The sequence below is a fragment of the Sminthopsis crassicaudata genome, chromosome 2, assembly GCF_048593235.1.
Source record: "Sminthopsis crassicaudata isolate SCR6 chromosome 2, ASM4859323v1, whole genome shotgun sequence".
Taxonomy (NCBI): Eukaryota; Metazoa; Chordata; class Mammalia; order Dasyuromorphia; family Dasyuridae; genus Sminthopsis; species Sminthopsis crassicaudata.
In genome coordinates, this window is record NC_133618.1 from 274,954,808 (window position 1) to 274,972,251 (window position 17,444).

General features: G+C 36.4%; 1 protein-coding gene across 4 annotated transcripts in view; it reads left to right on the forward strand.

The window, feature by feature from the left end:
* The first annotated feature begins 4,720 nt into the window (after positions 1-4,720).
* CTDSPL2 (CTD small phosphatase like 2) overlaps positions 4,721-17,444 on the forward strand; it is a 98,154-nt gene continuing 85,430 nt past the window's right edge. Inside the window, exon 1 of one of the 4 annotated variants that reach the window (XM_074289500.1) lies at positions 4,721-4,875. The gene's annotated coding sequence lies outside the window, so the exon portion shown is untranslated. The remainder of the gene's footprint in view (positions 4,876-17,444) is intronic. The other 3 variants (XM_074289498.1, XM_074289502.1, XM_074289501.1) reach the window with 3 other exon arrangements.

Genomic DNA, 17,444 nt, shown 5'->3' on the forward strand with positions numbered 1-17,444 from the left:
AGGGTTTTCTAAGTATACCATCATATCATCTGCAAAGAGTGATAATTTGGTTTCCTCATTACCTACTCTAATTCCTTTCATCTCTTTTTCTTCTCTTATTGCCAAAGCTAACATTTCTAATACAATATTGAATAGTAATGGTGATAATGGGCAACTTTGTTTCACCCCTGATTTTATTGGGAATGGTTCTATTTCATTTCCATTACATATTACATGTTTGCTGATGGTTTTAAATAGATGCTACTGACTATTTTAAGAAAAAGTCCATTTATTCCTATACTCTCTAGTGTTTTCAATAGGAATGGATATTGGATTTTATCAGATGTTTTTTCTGCATCTATTGAGTGAATCTTATGGTTTTGTTAGTTTGGTTATTGATATAGTCAATTATGCCAATAGTTTTCCCAATATTAAACCAGCCCTGCATTTCTGGTATAAATCCTACTTGGTCATGGTGTATTAGTGAACCTCATTTCTCAATGCTACCAGCAGCTCTCTAAGATTATAAATTACAAATATGGTGCCAGCCTGCATTGATTGGGTGGTTCCTTCTCTGGGAGCTCCCTATCTCAATGAAGTCCCTATTCCTAGCTTCTGTTTTCATTGACTTTCATTTTCGAATTCATTCTCCCTCTAACCCCATTGACCCAGGGCACCATTCCTTATAACAAAAATTAAAAAGTGGGAAAAAACCAATTTAATATCAACTGAGTTTGAAAGTATATGCAGTATTACAAGTGTATAGCCTACAAACTCTGACAAAAAACCTAATTGTATACCACAAATTCTGACAAAAAACCTAATTGTATACCACTAAGCTTCATCTTTTTGTTTTTTCCATTTATATTGTCATTATCTGTATTTTTTTCGGGTTCTTCCCAAGGAGTCTCTAATTACTTCATATTCACTGTTTCTTAAAGCACAGTCATATTTTATTTATATGTCATAATTTATTTAACTATTCTCTAATCCAGGATATCTCCAAAGTATAATCTCCAAAGGAAAATTACAGCATGAAATCAAAGACTTGATCATACCATTAACTACTCTCATGGTGGGAAAATAAGCTGGGCTGCATCCCTCTCATAGGCCCTATAACAATCAGTTGGAGAGTTTATCTCCATCTCAACCACATTTACCCCTTTACTTACTGTCCTTGAAACATTCCCCACTTCCTAAATTGCACAAGAGTTCTTGAATCCATCCTTCTACATTGTCCTGAGGGCAATTACAATGTAACCATGACCCAGTCATATACTGCAGTAGTTGAACCTGTGCTACAGGAAAACTCCTGTTCCAATAAATAATCCTCTTTCTTCCTCCCTTTCCCCATTAACTCCCATCATCTAGCTGCACAGGCTCTGAGTTCTGAAGTAGTGGCACCCCAACTTTTTTAATTTGGATGGGAGTGAGTCACATGATAGTGATGGTCATGGATAGGTTTCTATATATATTGCAGATTCCGTTACTTTTCTCCCCTCAAACACATCCCTCTTCTGTCTGAACTTATCTGTATTTCTCTTGAGGGCAGCTCTAAGAAGCATAGCTCTGAATTCTAAAGATGTGGATCAAATTCTGCTTCTAATATTCCCCATATTATCCAGGGCAAGCTACTTTACTCCCTTGGGCTTCAGTTTCTTCATTTATAAAATAAAGGGTTGGATGTAGATGCCCTGCAAGAACTTTTTCAGCTCTAGCTCCACAATCATCCTTTTGGTCACAAGTTTGATACTCTCTAGTTCATCACCTTCCAATTCTCATTTCTCTTTCTCCAACCAGTCCCCTTTACTCCACCCACAGGCTAACCATCTCTTGCCTGGACTAAAGCAATGGCTTCCTAATTGATCTGGTTCTCCACAAGACTCTGATCAATCTTTCACATCTCTGCCAAAGTGATTTTTCCTAAAGTGCAGGTCTTGACCATATCACACATTCTACCCAGCTACCTTCCCCTCTCAGTAAATTCTAGTGGCCCATTATTGACTTTAGGATCAAATATAAACTCTTCTGTATGGCATTAAAAGCCTTTCAAAACTTGGCTCCAGACAATTCAGGTTTTTTGTTGTTTTTTTTACTCTTCCTCTGGATCTCTAAAGTCCAGCTAAACTGACCTTGTTTTTCTTCACATTCATGTAAAAATAGTTTAAAAGTATCCAAACATGAATAGGAAACTAAGATTTATTAACTATTAAGCAAAACCATGTGAAAGAAAATAAAGGGGAATATATCTGTATTAATACCTTCAGTCAAGTTGATAAACTCACTTTTTGCTTGTTTTTATATGATGTGTGGAAAGTAATCTACACAGAGAGAGAAACTTTTCTCCTACTGAAAAGCTATGTTCACTTATGGCCTAGTATTTGATTGTTGTTGGATCTTTCAATAAAAAAGTATCTAAAAACTAAATGCTTGGCTAACTACAATGATCAAATTAACTGATTAACAAATGATTATTTACAATGTCCCCCAGAACTTGCTTTACATAAATGGACTCTTAAGCAGACTTCTACATAAAGCAATTTTTATATAATGTGAATGTGCCCAAGGATCAGGGGAAAGAAGGGAAGGAGGAAGAAGGAAGATAGGTGGAGATCAGTGGACTACAGAATGGACCCAGTTCAAGGACATGTCAGGGGCCAAGGACGGAGAAGTTAGAGCAGGGAGAGAAACATGGACCTGGCTAAAACCTGGAGTCATATATGGATACAATAGAAGAAAAGTGATACTAGAGGGCTGGGATAGACACAGATTCCCAAGTGAGGATGGATGAAAGACATTGGGGGAGATGTGGAGTACATGAGTGGAGTATATTTTGGGCTGTTTAACTATTTCACAATGCCAAGAAATTCGGAAGCGGGAACTTGACTTTCTAGCTCTTCAATACCTGTGGCTGTAGCAAGTGTAGTTGCCTGGATGCATCTCCATAGGTATTTCTTCCCAGGATTATGGTTGAAGGCACTGGGGTGAAAGTGATGCAGTTCCAAGACTTCTCTATAGGAGTTGCTTTCAGAGAAAATGGTAGTATGAGCTGGACCAGAAGTAGTACTGACAAATTGGTAGCTGTGTGATCCTGGACAAGTCATTTTATCCTGTCTAGCAGTTTCTCGTTTGTAAAATGAGCTGGAGAAGGAAAGGCTCAGCCAGTATCTTTGCCAAGAAAATTCCATATGAAAGTCATTAAGAGTTTGAAAAAGTGCATACTTTATTGTCCTATAGGTACTTGCAGCTTTTTTTTTTTTCTAGAAATAATGAGAAAATAAGATTGTAGGATCAGATAGAAACAGAAGGAACATCAAAAATCCAGTACAGGTATTAGAGTTAGTATTCAAACTCAGGTCCTATACCTAACTTCTCCCTACTAGATCCCGAAGCACCGGTGATTTGGTAAACATTTCAACACTGATTTCTGGAACCATCACTAGGATTCTGACAGTCTGTGATCTCCAGACTCTTCTGTTAAACAAGGATTACCGAAACAGCAAGCTTTCAATAAATGCCCTGATCACACAGGGTTTCTCGGCGAAGCGTTTATTTTTTTAATCAATGAAAGGCTTTAAGGATCAAATGAACAGCTAGGTCGTCTACGTAGGAGGAACAGAGGAAGAATTCCAAGTATTCAACTAATCCTGACTCCCTGGGGGGGGGGTAGTTGCAAAGTTCACGAGAAATAATAGATGTTTAAAAAATGCACCCTATTAGCTTAAAAAAATTAAAATGCAAGGCTTTCGTGTCATTCTAGTAGGTAACACAGAGTGGCTTTGCAAAGTCCGATGTTTGCACACTTGCAAGAGTCTGGGTTCCAAGATGGTTTTGAGTTGGGGGAAGGGCGGATTAAGAAGCGGGTTTACCCGAATGTTTAACTATGGAATGGTGCAAGTCGAGCATCAGGTAGTCAGTTGGTGGCCAGGTTGGTAATGGGAGTGGGATATGCGATCTCAGCGGGGGCCCAAGCAAGCCCAGGCAGAGGAAGGAAGGAGGGCAACTTCGTGGATAAGCCAAGAACGAATTCCCAAAGCAATTATGACGCCACGGCAACCCAGCTGGACAGACGTCAAAGGGCGCGAGTCACAGGCAGCCCCAAACCGAGCTAGGAGCCCCCCGCCGCCAGCCTGCCAAACCCGCACACTCGAACTCTTAAGTCGGCGTCCTCCTTCCGCGCGCCAGGCGCCGGCCCCGCCCCCGCAGCGCACCACCCCCGCGGGGCTGCTCTGGTCCCACCTCCCGGCTCGTGGGCTCGCTCGGAAGCCACCCGGCCACGGCGCGCGACGTCCCCCTAAGTCCCGCCCACAGGGCGAGGGCGCGTTCTCCTTCTCCTCCCCTCCCCGCCCCAGCAGTTCCGTTACCAGCAGGAGGAAAAACCGTCCTCCCGGTCCCCGCCCCCTCGCCCCCAACGCTTTACTCCCTACTCCCCCCGCGACCACAACACAGCCGGCTACGGAGGCCCCTAACGTACAAATCCCTCTGCCCGTCCTAGGTCCTGTACTCCTGCCGCTCCCTTGGTCCTAGGACCCTCCGGCCAACTACTGTCCGGAACTTAGGCCGGTTCCTTCAAGAGGTAGTAGCTCCTGATTCCCGTCACGGAAACCGGAGTCTCCTCAGCTGCTACGGCCTCTCCCAACCCTTCCCCCCACCTCGCGGAATTGTGGCGGGAGGGGGAGGAGGGAGCCAAGGCGCCTGCGCGGAGAGGCCGCTCTCCATCCGGGTCTCTGTCCGTGCGGTGCAGCAGGTCGGTAGGCGGGAAATGGCGACTGGCTGAAGGAGCTGCTGTTGCTGCTGCTGCTGCTGCTGTTGCGGGGGAAGCGGGAGAGACACCACACGGTGCGCAGCCAGGACCGCCGCCGGAGTCCGAGGACACTTTTCTACCGTCACAGTCAGGTAATCTCCCTCCCCGGGAACGGCTGCCGCCGCCGCCCCCAACCTCTGCCCTCCGCCTCTTCCCGGGCCCTTCCTGCTGGGGTCTCCTCCCCCTCTCACCCGGGTCCTCCTGCGGCTCCGGAGCCTCCGTAGGCAGGCGCTTTAGTGCCTCGTGCCTCCGGTGTGTGGAGCCGCTTGCTTCTGGACTTTTCCCCCGGGGATCGGGTAGGAAAGCTCCGTTCCCGCCAGCTGCAGTCCCCCGGGCTGCGGCCTGTGTTGTTGTTTGACGGGGAGAAATGTGTAATGTGCGGGCCCCTTCACCTCTTGTAGCCCCAGCTTTGGTTGCTGTTCTAGGCCTCAGGGAAGTGAGGGTAAATATAAATAATCTTTCGTGCTCGACCCAAGTGTTGTGAGTGTGAGTGTGAGGGTGTGTGTGTGTTTTTATATGTATATATAGGAGAGAAAAGTGTGTGTGAGCGCGCGTGTGCGTGTATCCATTCCTCCTGTGGTTCTTGCTTTAGGAGGGGGCGTTGCTCTCAGCGGCTTCTCAATTTTTATAAACATAACCCCAGGGGGTCAGAGGTGGGTTGGACCTATCGTTTTTCCCAGTCCGTTTATCTACTGAACCCATTCTCAGATTGTCTTTCTTTTTTTCCTGTTCCCTCCTCCCAGAGACCAAATAGCATTGACCAGTATGCTGGGAAGTGAGGATAGGAAGGTAGCTTTTTAGACTGACACTGTGGTTTCATGCTTGGTGGTATTTGCCTGCCTTTCGGCATTAAATATCTGGGTTTGGATTCATCTCTGAGCCCTTAAGCAGACAAACTCTCCTAAATAAGACCTCTCTCTCAGTCCTAGGAACATATAAATGTAATGGGTAGATGGAGTGACTAGGAAAACCTTTACTGTTAAGAACCTTCGTAAAAACTGCCGGGATGTTTCCAAAGGAAGTGTACTTATTAATTGTGAAGCATAATTAGTCACCCCCAAGGCAGATATTTTCTGGGTCCCCACCCCACAAATTCTGCCCATCCTTGCATGTACAAATTAGTACTCTGAATAATGATAGGTTTATTGGTATAGTTTTCAATTTACCTGTAAGTTATGTAATGTTTTTCTCTCGTGTCTTTTCACTCACTCTTGCTTATTTTCTTCTTCTCCAGTTCCCTCTTTACCCAAAAAAAAGACTTGCCAGATTTCAAAACTGGTTTGTAGTTGTACTATTACTACAAATGGCAAATTAAACTGCCTTTATTTGACATGTTCCTAAATATTGCAGCAGGGCGTATATAAACTTAATTCATAAAGACAAGTTACAATGAATTTTGTAACTGGTATTACTGACTAGTTTGTGACTGTCATAGTTTCTACTTTTATCCTTTTGTAACAGTGTAAAAATCAAGATGTGTGATTTCTATGTGTGTGTTGGGTTTGTTTTGTTTTTGTTTTTATTACAGCCATTGAAATTAGTGATAAGATTCTAGTTTTTTATTTGTCAGATTACAGTCAGCTCGCATAAATGAAAACATATATGTTATCTGGCCCATCTATGAAACCTCACATTTACAGGAATGTTATTAAGAGATCGGAAGTGGCAAAAATCATTATCCCTATTATTTCATAGTTAAAGTTTGCCCAAGGTTACATGGTGAGTCATTGACAGAACTTTAGGTGCATGTTGTGTTAATTAGAGTCATTTAGAAATAAAGTGAACCTCAATTTCCCCCTTTCCAAACATTGAGATTCTTGTGTTTATTCATAACTAGCATGGTTGTAAGTAGTAGAAGTATTTATGCCACTTGTTAAAATGTTTATTTAAAAAAAGTTTAAATGAGTTTTTAAAAGTGAGTTATATTAGTCTAGTGTGGAGATAGTATTCCATTTACTTTATTTTTGTACTTGGGTGATCCCATTAGGTAGTTTTCAAGGCATTCATATACTTAATGTCATTTTACATGTAGCTGAATGAACTTGTAGAATGATGCTCTTGAGAATTTCATAGTCATCGAGGTATTAAATTCTTCACATTGGAATCTTTTTTCATTATTGTTTCGAAGGATATATTATTTGGTTTCAGTTGGATTACACAGAAATGCAAAGAGCTTGATTTGTTTTTTGCTATACTTTGACAATTTTGTTCTTTGTAGAGACTCTTCTTCTAAAACTCTGGGGCATTTAATTTCAGATTAGGATATCTTCATTCAGTAAGTGAAGAAATTGAACTTTAGGTTGGTTGTCACTTTCCCAAGGTCACCCAGCCAATCTGTAACACAGCTGAAGGCATTAGAATTCTCAAGTTTCTGATTTCATGTTCATGACTTCCTCTTCCAGACCAGTGCCAGATTGATGAAATGTTTAAAAAACAAAAAACTTTTGTCTGTTCAAAAAAAACCTTAGTTATTAAATTAGAGTAATTTGTCTCTTGTGTAATGAATGAAATTATGAAAAGGATTTTTGAGATAATTATAAAGTGATTTATGGCCCTTTGAGAGAAAACTATCTAGTTAAGATTAGGATTTATTTATTTTTTTAAAGCCATGGTTTACCTTCTTGTCACGAATTGAGAAATTTGAAAGTACACTTTACTATATAGGTTTAAAAGTTTTTCACCAAAAAGTGCTCTACATAAATTTTCTAGGAAAGTAGAAAATATGGCTCTGCTGGGTTGTCTACTACATGCTTTGTAATTTGAGGATGAAAAGATAGTAGGAAGTGCAAAGACAGCTCTAGTTTGTCCTTTGCTTTGCTTAACATTTACCATAAGAAAGTCTATAGGGAAAAAAACAGGTATCAATAACAATGGATATATATGGTTGGATGGTTTAGATTAAATATAGTCAGTGCCAAACAGGTAGGCAGAGTGAATATGAATAGATAGGGATGAAGTACACTTTTAGGAGTACCAAGCCCTAGAGTAGATGTAAAGATGTTTGTTTTTTTTAATTATTGGTCACAACTGTACTAAAACATAGTCTCCACGTAGTCCCCTTGTGCCTTATTGGCACACATTTGAACACAACTTTGTTAAATTAATTGACAGCTTAAATAGCAGGGGCTCTAAGGCACTTGGACTGAAGAGAAAAGGGTGAGTTTTTTAAAAGTAGGGAAAGGGATATAAGTTTTACTTCAGTGGAATGACTCAAGATAGCTGGATGCCAGCTAACTTGGTTTAAAAACTAGGATAAAAGTTCTTCTAAAAATAAGCTATTTGACTTAGTATGGCTACTTGGCCTTAAAGCTTTCTATTACCACTTTGCGCATATTTTATATATATAAATATATATATACATTTTTTTTTGTAGCCAAAAATTATATATTAAGCTGAAAGGGATCCTTTTTATTTTCCCATCTTTTTGATTGTTTTACACACACACATACATTATTAATACAAAACAAAGGCAAATTTGTTTTCATTTTTAAAGTTACTTTAAATGATTAAAAATCCATATAAAGGAGACTTTGAACATTAATATGTTAATATTTTAATTGTGGAGTAGGAATAGAATCTGGTTATATTAATATTCGATATAATCACAACCTAATCTTTAATTTTACATCTCTTTGGGCCATACACTATATACACTAGGCATCTTTCAGATTATATATAGACTTTTAATATGTAGACATATCCTATTTAATCCATAAGAACCTGATAACATTTTTTTTCAATCTGTACCCATTCTCAGTGGTATAGGGAAATCCCAGTGAGAAAACTTCAATGCAACATCTGTTTTACAATTTATAGTGTTATATAGTAGTGTTGCCTAGGAGTATTAGCTTTAGGTAATATAGTCCCACAGTTTGACTGCCACGATGATTCTCAAGGCATGAAACACTGCATTTTCATAGTTTTCTTTTAGTTTCATAGAAAACTAAGCAGGAGAGATGTCTGTATTTCTTTGAAAACAAATTAGATGAAACAACAGTGTTCTTAATTCATTAAGTTGTAAATATGAGGTATGTTTTCTGGTTATCCAAAATTCAGAAAATAAAAGTTTAGAGTTTTTATTTTGATAACAATAATTATGACAACTCACCTTAGAATTTGAATGAAGGGAAAGGGAGTGTGTATATATGTATACAAGCCATTAATCTTTAGAGGAAATTTTTATCATTTCTCCATAATATCAACTATGATAAACTTCAGGGATGCATGTTTAGTGGACCATTTAAAAATGTTAGCTGCTAAGGTTTTAAGTGAACTTAAAACACTGAATTACCAGGTGGTTTTTTTTTTTCCTTTGATTTATTAGAAATTATTATTAAAGTGCATATCTACTAACAGATGATATGGATATTGAAATAATTGTTTTTTATCTTTTTGAATTAACTTACTCTAAATAGTCCGAAACAAAGCAGGACTGCTTCCCACACTTGCACTATCTTCTCCCCCCCCACAGTCAAAAAGGTTAAGACTGTTGACGAAGTCAAGATTTTAAGTTGATTTTTGTTGTTCCAGTTAAATCTATTTATTCTTGTAAAGCATTTAAGGATGTAACAAAGAATTTTTAAAAAAATTATTTTTCAAATAATTAAGTTTTTAAAATCAATTATCACAGGGCAGCTAGATGGCACAGTGGATAGAGCACCAGCCCTTAAGTCAGGAGCTCCTGAGTTCAAATCTGGTCTCAGACACTTAACATTTCCTAGTTGTGTGACCCTGGGTAAGTCACTTAATCCCAATTACCTCAGGAAAAAAAAATTCAATTATCACCTAATCTTTTAATCATTTTCCAATGTCTCACCTCCTCCCCATTCCTTTTTAATAAAAGAAAAGAGGGTGGAACTTGTGTAAAACTAATTACCAGATGAATCAAGTCTGGTGTGGTAAGTTGTTTTCTACCTCTGCAAAGAAGAGAGGTAAATTGTCATTTTTTTTTTGCAAAATATTTATATTTTGAAAAAATTATTGCTGCTCTTTGGCTAAAAAATTTATTCAAGCTATGTAAGTTTGGGTTAATTAAGTAAAACATCAGTTTTTGATAATAGTTGCTAATTTCCCCTTTTTACAAGTTCATGATTATCCTAATGAATTAGAAAGTATTCAAGTATTCATTTCCCAAGAACCTCATAACCTTTGTTAAATGAAATAAAATCTTCATTCAATTTTCTAAGCTAGCTGCAGAATGAATCTGATATATAACAGATATGTACTATGTAGCTTCTAAATAAAAAGTTACATCTGTCTCTCAATTATGAATATGATATATAAATAGCTATGTATGTCGATTACTTAAATCTATTATTTCCACTCTTATCTCCTACTTAGTTTAAATAGCAGCAGGGTTGATTCTTTGCTTTGCTGGTAATGTGAGACATGAGAGTACATGTGTGTATATGTCTGGTCTTTACTATTTGATATGAAATTTAATAGTGGAAAATTATTTCAACTATTTTGTTAACTTAGATAAGGATCTAAAACTTTGAATGACTTTAAGAATTTTTTAAATCAGGAACAATTATTGGTCAATGTTTGTTGCTTGTTTTCCTTCCTTTTATAGCTTGCTATTATAATCATATGACCAAAAATTTAGACCTAAGAAATCATCAGTCCAACCCTCTCCTTTTTAAGGTTGGAATATCTGACCTGGAGAAGTGGCTTGCTCAAAGACACAAAGGACTGATGGAGGATTTGAACCTGGGTCCACTCCAGTTATCTTTAAAAGCATTCTATCATTGTTAAATATACATTTTTATAGAAAATTATAATTTTTAGCTTACCTTAATGCTCTGAAGTGATGATTGCTCTAGTATATAATGGATCCTTAGCATGGTGTACGGCACATAGTAAGTACTTAATAAATGTTTGTCGTTTGATTGATTGAAGTTGAAAATTATCTATGAATTTGTAAGGTAATATTGAACTAGTAGTCATATTTTTCCTCTTGGTAAGATTAGCTGAAAACTACTTAAGTAGGAAAACACTTGTTTTTGTGAAAAATTTTGAAATTAAGTTCACTTTCGCTCTTGTTAATTTATATATTGGTAATACTCTAAATTTTCAAATATGTTCAAAAATCTTTACTTCGAGTTATCTTGAATAGGAAGCCTATTACATTAGTTTGTGAAAACAGGTGGCATGGTGTTATCAAAATTTTACATAAATTTTTTTGAGGAAAAAAAAAGAGCTCTAGTTACTAGTTCCTTTAAATTTCTTTATTCTTGCTGAATTAATGTCTTTTGAGTTGGCATATATTTTCTAGTATGTACTTAGGCCCTTTTTTACATAACTTGTCATTTAGCAGGTGTGTTTAGGAATTATGATTGCAAAAGCACCAAATTATTAGTAATTATTTATTTTGAAGCTTAATGTGATAGTAAAGTTGTATGCAACTTATCTCTTGCAGCTAGCAAATTAACACTTCTTAGAATAAGAATTTTTGTTATTTTGATATTTTTAGTAAGATTCTGCTGCTTTTCTGTCAATTCAGAAATATTTACTTAGCACTTCCTATGCCAGTACTGTGCTAGGGAAGTTTTTAAGTTCCATACAGTCTATCAGAGAGATAACACTTATATTTTATAAATAAATATGTAATAAAATTTAAGGTGGTGGTGGAAACTATTAAGGTGAGAGAGATCAGGAAAGGCGTCATATAGGAGGTGATGCTTGAGCTGAACTTTGAAATGATGGATTCTAAGAGGCAGATAAGTGAGAAGACAGTACATTCAAAATCTATGTAAAATCATAGACCGGAAGATGGAATGTTTGGGAAGAGGGGACAGCAAATAAGTCTGTTTGGCTGGACCATAGAATGTCTAGAGCTAGATTGTAAAGGATTTCACATAACAAAAGAATTTTATTTGACCTTTGAGGTGACAGGAAATCACTGAATCATCTTGAATATGGAAGTCACAAAGATGCAGTGTTTTAAGAATACCATTTTAGTAACTATGTGGAGAATGGTTTAGAGAGAGGAAAGATTAGGTCCAAAGTATAATTAGAAGGCTATTGCAGTAGGCTGGATGAGAGGCAATGCAGGGCTCAAAAAGTAGGATAGTAGCTGGATGTAGATGTAAGAGTACTTGTGGATTTAAGAAGACTTGGCTAGTGGTTTCATGTGGGGTGGGGTGGGGGGAGGGGTATGATGAGTGAAAAAACTGAGGATGACTCCAAGATTAGGAATTTTGGTAACTGGAAAGATGATAGTATCCGTGACAAAAAAAGGGGAATTCAGAAGGCAGGTTGGGTTGTAAGTGATTGGAGAGAATGGGTTGTATTTGAGATGCCAGGAATATCCCGTTGAAAAGATTTCATAAATTGCTTGTTAGTAACATACTGGAGGGGAGGGAACATGGTACTATGACAGAGTAAATTACTGTGACTAAATGGACTAGCTAGGGCATTTTTATCATGTAGATAACATTGATTAATACCAGATTTTTTATAATTGTTTTCAAAAAGCTCTTTGGTCATGAGTAAGCCAGCAGTTAACACATTATGAGTTGAGTTGAACTCATACAAATTGTGAGTAAATAAAAATATCTCATTTGAAGGAAAATCATATTTTAAAGCTTGAAAGAAACCTCTAAGACAATCTATTCCAGCTCTCTCCAGTTAAGATATGGAAAACTAAGGCACAGCAGAGGAAAGAGTCAGACATTTCTGTAACCAGGGGTTCTCAAACTACGGCCCGTGGGCCACATGCATCCATCCCACTGAGGACATTTATGGGGCCCGCCTTGTTATGGCAAATGGGCTGAGGAGCGGAGATAGTATGAGTTTTTGTTTTTACTATAGTCCGGCCCTCCAACAGTATGACGAACAGTGAACTGCTGGCCCCCTATTTAAAAAGTTTGAGGACCACGGCTGTAAAATGTGAAGTTATTTGCCTTTTTTTTTTTTTTTTTAAATTTCAAAACAAACAATTCTTGACAAGTGTTTCTGATCGTATTTAATTTTTAACCCTAAAATGCTATATCATGGTATTTCACAAATGTTTCTTCTTGCTATTGTTTACCATGTTTAAAAAATTTTCAAAATAATTAAGGATTATTATATAATTATTTAAAAGAAGGTAGATACCCTGCTTATAGAATTGATGGCTAATAAATTACATAATACAGCCTGTTTATGCCTTACATGATTTTTAAGTTATAAAGGAGGATTAAAGAAGCCTCTTCCTTCTTTATTTTTATTTATTTGAAGTAGTGGGTACGTCAAAATAGCCTATGGTATAGACAACAACTAGAGCTGCTTGGGCAGCTTAGATTATTCAGTATAGAACAACTATGAAATACCAGTACTGCTTTAGAAAATTGTCAATAATTTAAAGTAGTAATTGTCTCCTTTTACTTGTAAGTTATATTTTAAATTTCTATTTGACAGAATGTCATGCTTCTTTATAAGTCCTTCACAATACTTTAAATTTCTCCCCAAGTAAGTTTACTTTATTGTAAACATGATAAATCTTTTCATTGATGTTTTTAGCAATTTGTTGATGGAGGCATATCATGAATTGGTCTACCTCGTTTTTCTTCTATGGCTGTCTTGATTTTTATCTTGTATCTACTTTCTTTTATGTGATGATCTTCAAGTACTATTGCATTATCAAGAAAGTAAGGAGTACTAGGCAATTCCTGAGCAACTTTAAAGGACAACATGGTACAGTGTCGACGATTCTGGTTTTGGAGTCTAAGGATTTTGGTTTTAATTCCTATCCACTTTAATACCTTTAAGGTGATGGGCAAATCATTTGGCATCTCTGGTTTTTAGTTTCCTCTGTAATATGAGGAGGTTGGATGGCCTGCTACTTCTAAATTCATGTTTTTGTGATTGAAGGTGATTTTTTTTTTCTCTGTCAGTTTAGGCATATATGTTGGTAGGATAAAGTAACAATGATTACCCAATTTGCAGTACTTAGCCCTCTTTCTTATTTATCAATAATTCAGTAAACATTTCAGTTCAACCTATATACATTAGAAGTATTTGCTTTGGTCAGAGGCTATCTAGAGTATTGTTTTCAGTACTAAGCATTACATTTTAAGTAAGGCATTAATAAATTCATGCAGAGATAAAATGTAGGCTACTGGGGAAATTAGCCTAAATAAAGGACTATATAAAGGATGACATATCTTGTTAAGTATTTGAAGGGCCACCTTATAGAAAAGACTTTGGAACTGTTTTGCTTAGCTTTACAAGATAAAACTAGGAGTAATGGGAAGTTGGAGATATTGAAGTTTGATAAAAAGAAAAAGTTATTAACAGTTGGAACTATTCAAAAATGGAATGGCCTGTTTGAAAAGTAAATGAGAGTTCCCCATCATTGAAGGAACTTCAAGAGTAAGTAGGCCACATACTGTAAATGGGATTCCTGTTTCAGTATCATTTGGTCTGGGTGATTTCTAAGGTCTTTTCCAATTCAGAAATAATTTATATTTCTGTAAGATTCCTCTGAGCTCTGCTGTTTTGGGGAAAAGTAACTTAAATTTGGAGACCTGACTCTGGCTCTCTGTCTTGTTACAGCCAACTAATTAGTATTTCCCTAGTCTCTCTTTTCTCTTATCCTTTTACATAATTGTCAAAATAATTTTGCTAATGTGCTAGTCTCTCATGCCCTTGCTAACTTACCTTCAGTGGTTCATTATGACTAACCCACAGAATTAATTAGAAATTTATTAGACTGGCCTTTAAGGACTTTTTCAAGCCTACTGGAATCTACTTTATAAGCTTTAGTTCATTCTCCTTTTTAAGCATAGCTATCTTCTCAGTCACACTAAACTACTAGCCATTCTCATTTCCTATTATATCCTTTCTCTTCATTCCTCTCCAGTTTCCCCATGCTTAGGATACTTTTCCCCCATTGTTTTTCTTGACATACCATATAATATCTCATATGTCATAGATCTTTAATAAAAATATGCTGAATTAAAATTTTATTTAGCTATGGTATTGGAATTAACAATTATTTAAATTTTCAGAAAAGAGAAAATAAGTTTAAGTACTTATTTCTCCTCAAATGGTTGAGCAGTTAACCAATTTTAGTGTGAATGTATAACAGTTTTCTTTGGGACATTTGCAGATCCTATTTTGTCCAAGAAATGGAATAAACTAGATAATCTGTTTTAGAGTTTTTGTGAAAATATTAGGCTGGAGTTCAGTTTCCCAAAGTTGGGCAGATTAACAACTATACAATAATAAAAAATCAACAATTATTTTTACAAAGAGCTTTTCAAAATATACTCAGCTGGAAAACGTGTGTGTGTGTGTGTGTGTGTGTGTGTGTGTGTGTGTGTGTGTGTGTGTGTGTGTGTGTGTGTGTAGTTTTTTTTAAAAAAATTTTAATTAAAACTTTTTATTTTCAAAATATGCCTGGGTAATTTTCAAAATTCACTCTTGAAAAATCTTGTGCTAAATTTTTTTTTAATTTCCTTCCCCACCTCTTTCCCTGGATGGCAAGTAAGCCAATATATGGAAAACGTGTTTGTTTGTTTTGTTACTAGGTTTACTGAAAATGTCAGTATTGAAAAGTGCCGTAGAGTCTCATGTTCAAAAATGAGGACGAAAATAATATGGAATTCTAAACTTCAGTAAATTTAAATACATTTGGATAAGGCCATTAAAAGTTTATTTAAATTTTGAATTATAGCATATTCTTTATAATTCCTTTGGTTTTAAGAGCAGTTTTTGTTGGTTTAATTGATTTCTTGAAAATGTTAATAGTAGATGCTTAATTTACCAATTTTCAGGAATAAGTAGTTGATACATAATCAATAGAGGGTTCCACTTGGAGAACTTTGTCATATTGTAGGTTATCAGTTTACCTTATTGAATCTTTTTTCCTCAAATGACCTCTTCACTTTTCATTTTGCATTTTTTAAAATGCAGTTTTTGTGATGAACTTGACACTTCAATAATGAGATGATTCAAGGCAATTCCAATATACTTGTAATGGAACGTGCCATCCACAGCCAGAGGGAGACATGAAGACTGAATGTGGATCAAAGCATAGTATTTTCACCTTTTTGTTTGATTTCCCCCCCCCCCCCCCTTTTGATCTGTTTTTGTTTTTTTTTTCTGGGAGCAGCTTGATGAATATGGAAATTTAGAAGACTTGCACATGTTTAACCTATATCTCATTGCTTGCTGTTTGAGTGGAGGGAAGGGAGAAAATTTTGGAATATAAGGTTTTGCAAAGATTAACATTGAAAACTCTTTGCATATGTTTGGAAAAATAAGATAATATTAAAAATAAAATTCAGTATTATGGAATATTATTGTTCTATAAGAAATGACCAACAGGATGATTTCAGAAAGGCCTGGAGAGACTTATATGAACTAATGCTGAGTGAAATGAGCCAGGACCAGGAGATCATTATCTACTTCAACAACAATACTATATGATGATCAATTCTGATGGATGTGGCCATCTTTAACAATGAGATGAACCAAATCAGTTCCAGTAGAGTAGTAACGTACTGAACCAGTTATACCCAGCGGAAGAACTCTGGGAGAGGACTATGAACCATTACATAGAATTCCCAATACTAGCCCTATTTTTGTCCACCTGCATTTTTTATTTCCTTCAGGCTAATGGTACACTATTTCAAAGTCTGATTTCTTTTTGTACAGCAAAATAACTGTTTGGACATGTATACATATATTGTATTTAATTTATACTTTAACATATGTAACATGTATTGGTCAACCTGCCATCTGGGGGAAGGGGGTTGGGGGAAGGAGGGGAAAATTTGGAACAAAAGGTTTGGCAATTGTCAATGTTGTAAAATTACCCATGCATATATCTTGTAAATAAAAAAGCTATAATAATAATAAAAAAATAGAATTCAGTTTTATTTCCAGTTCCAAATTCTTTTTTTCCTTTTTGCCCATTCCTCACCTATAGAGAAGTCAAGAACAAAACCATATACATATACAGATAGTGATGCAAAATAAATCCTGCATTAGCTGAGTAGAGAGAAAAGAAATGCTTTGATTTGTACTCTTATTATTACTTCTAGTCCTTTGGAAATGTGAGTCATCGTTATATTGATTTCTGTTTGAGGAGGGGTGAGTAGCATTTTTAATCATGAGTTTAATCAATTATGTTGATCAGAGTTAAGTTTTTCAAAATTGTCTTTACAGTGTTATTATATAAATTGTCACTTCCTTGGTTCATCCAAGTCTTTTTAGAGTTTTTCTGAAACCATCCCCATAGTGATTTCTTAGAGTATAACAGTAATATTCCATCATATTCATAAACAGTTCAGGCCATTATGCAATTGATGGGGGTCCCTTCAGTTTTCATTTTTTACTATCATAAAAAAAAACTTTTATAAATATTTTTTGTACATGTAGGTTCTTTTTTTCTTTGATCTTTTTGGGATATAAACCTAGTATTGGCATTCCTGGGTGAAAGGGTATTTACAGTTTAGTAGTTTTGTGGCTCAGCAAATACCCCACCAGTGTGACATAAGTTCCCAATCATTCTAATTATTCAAATTGTAGCTGGATAGTCCTCAGCCTGTGGATATTATAAAAGGATTCCTGTCTGTGCTAGGGCTAACTATGTCTTTTACAAGACACCTCTGCCTCTGAATTTACAAATAATTTAAAAATAAATAAATAAATAAAATAAAGGCTTTACAAA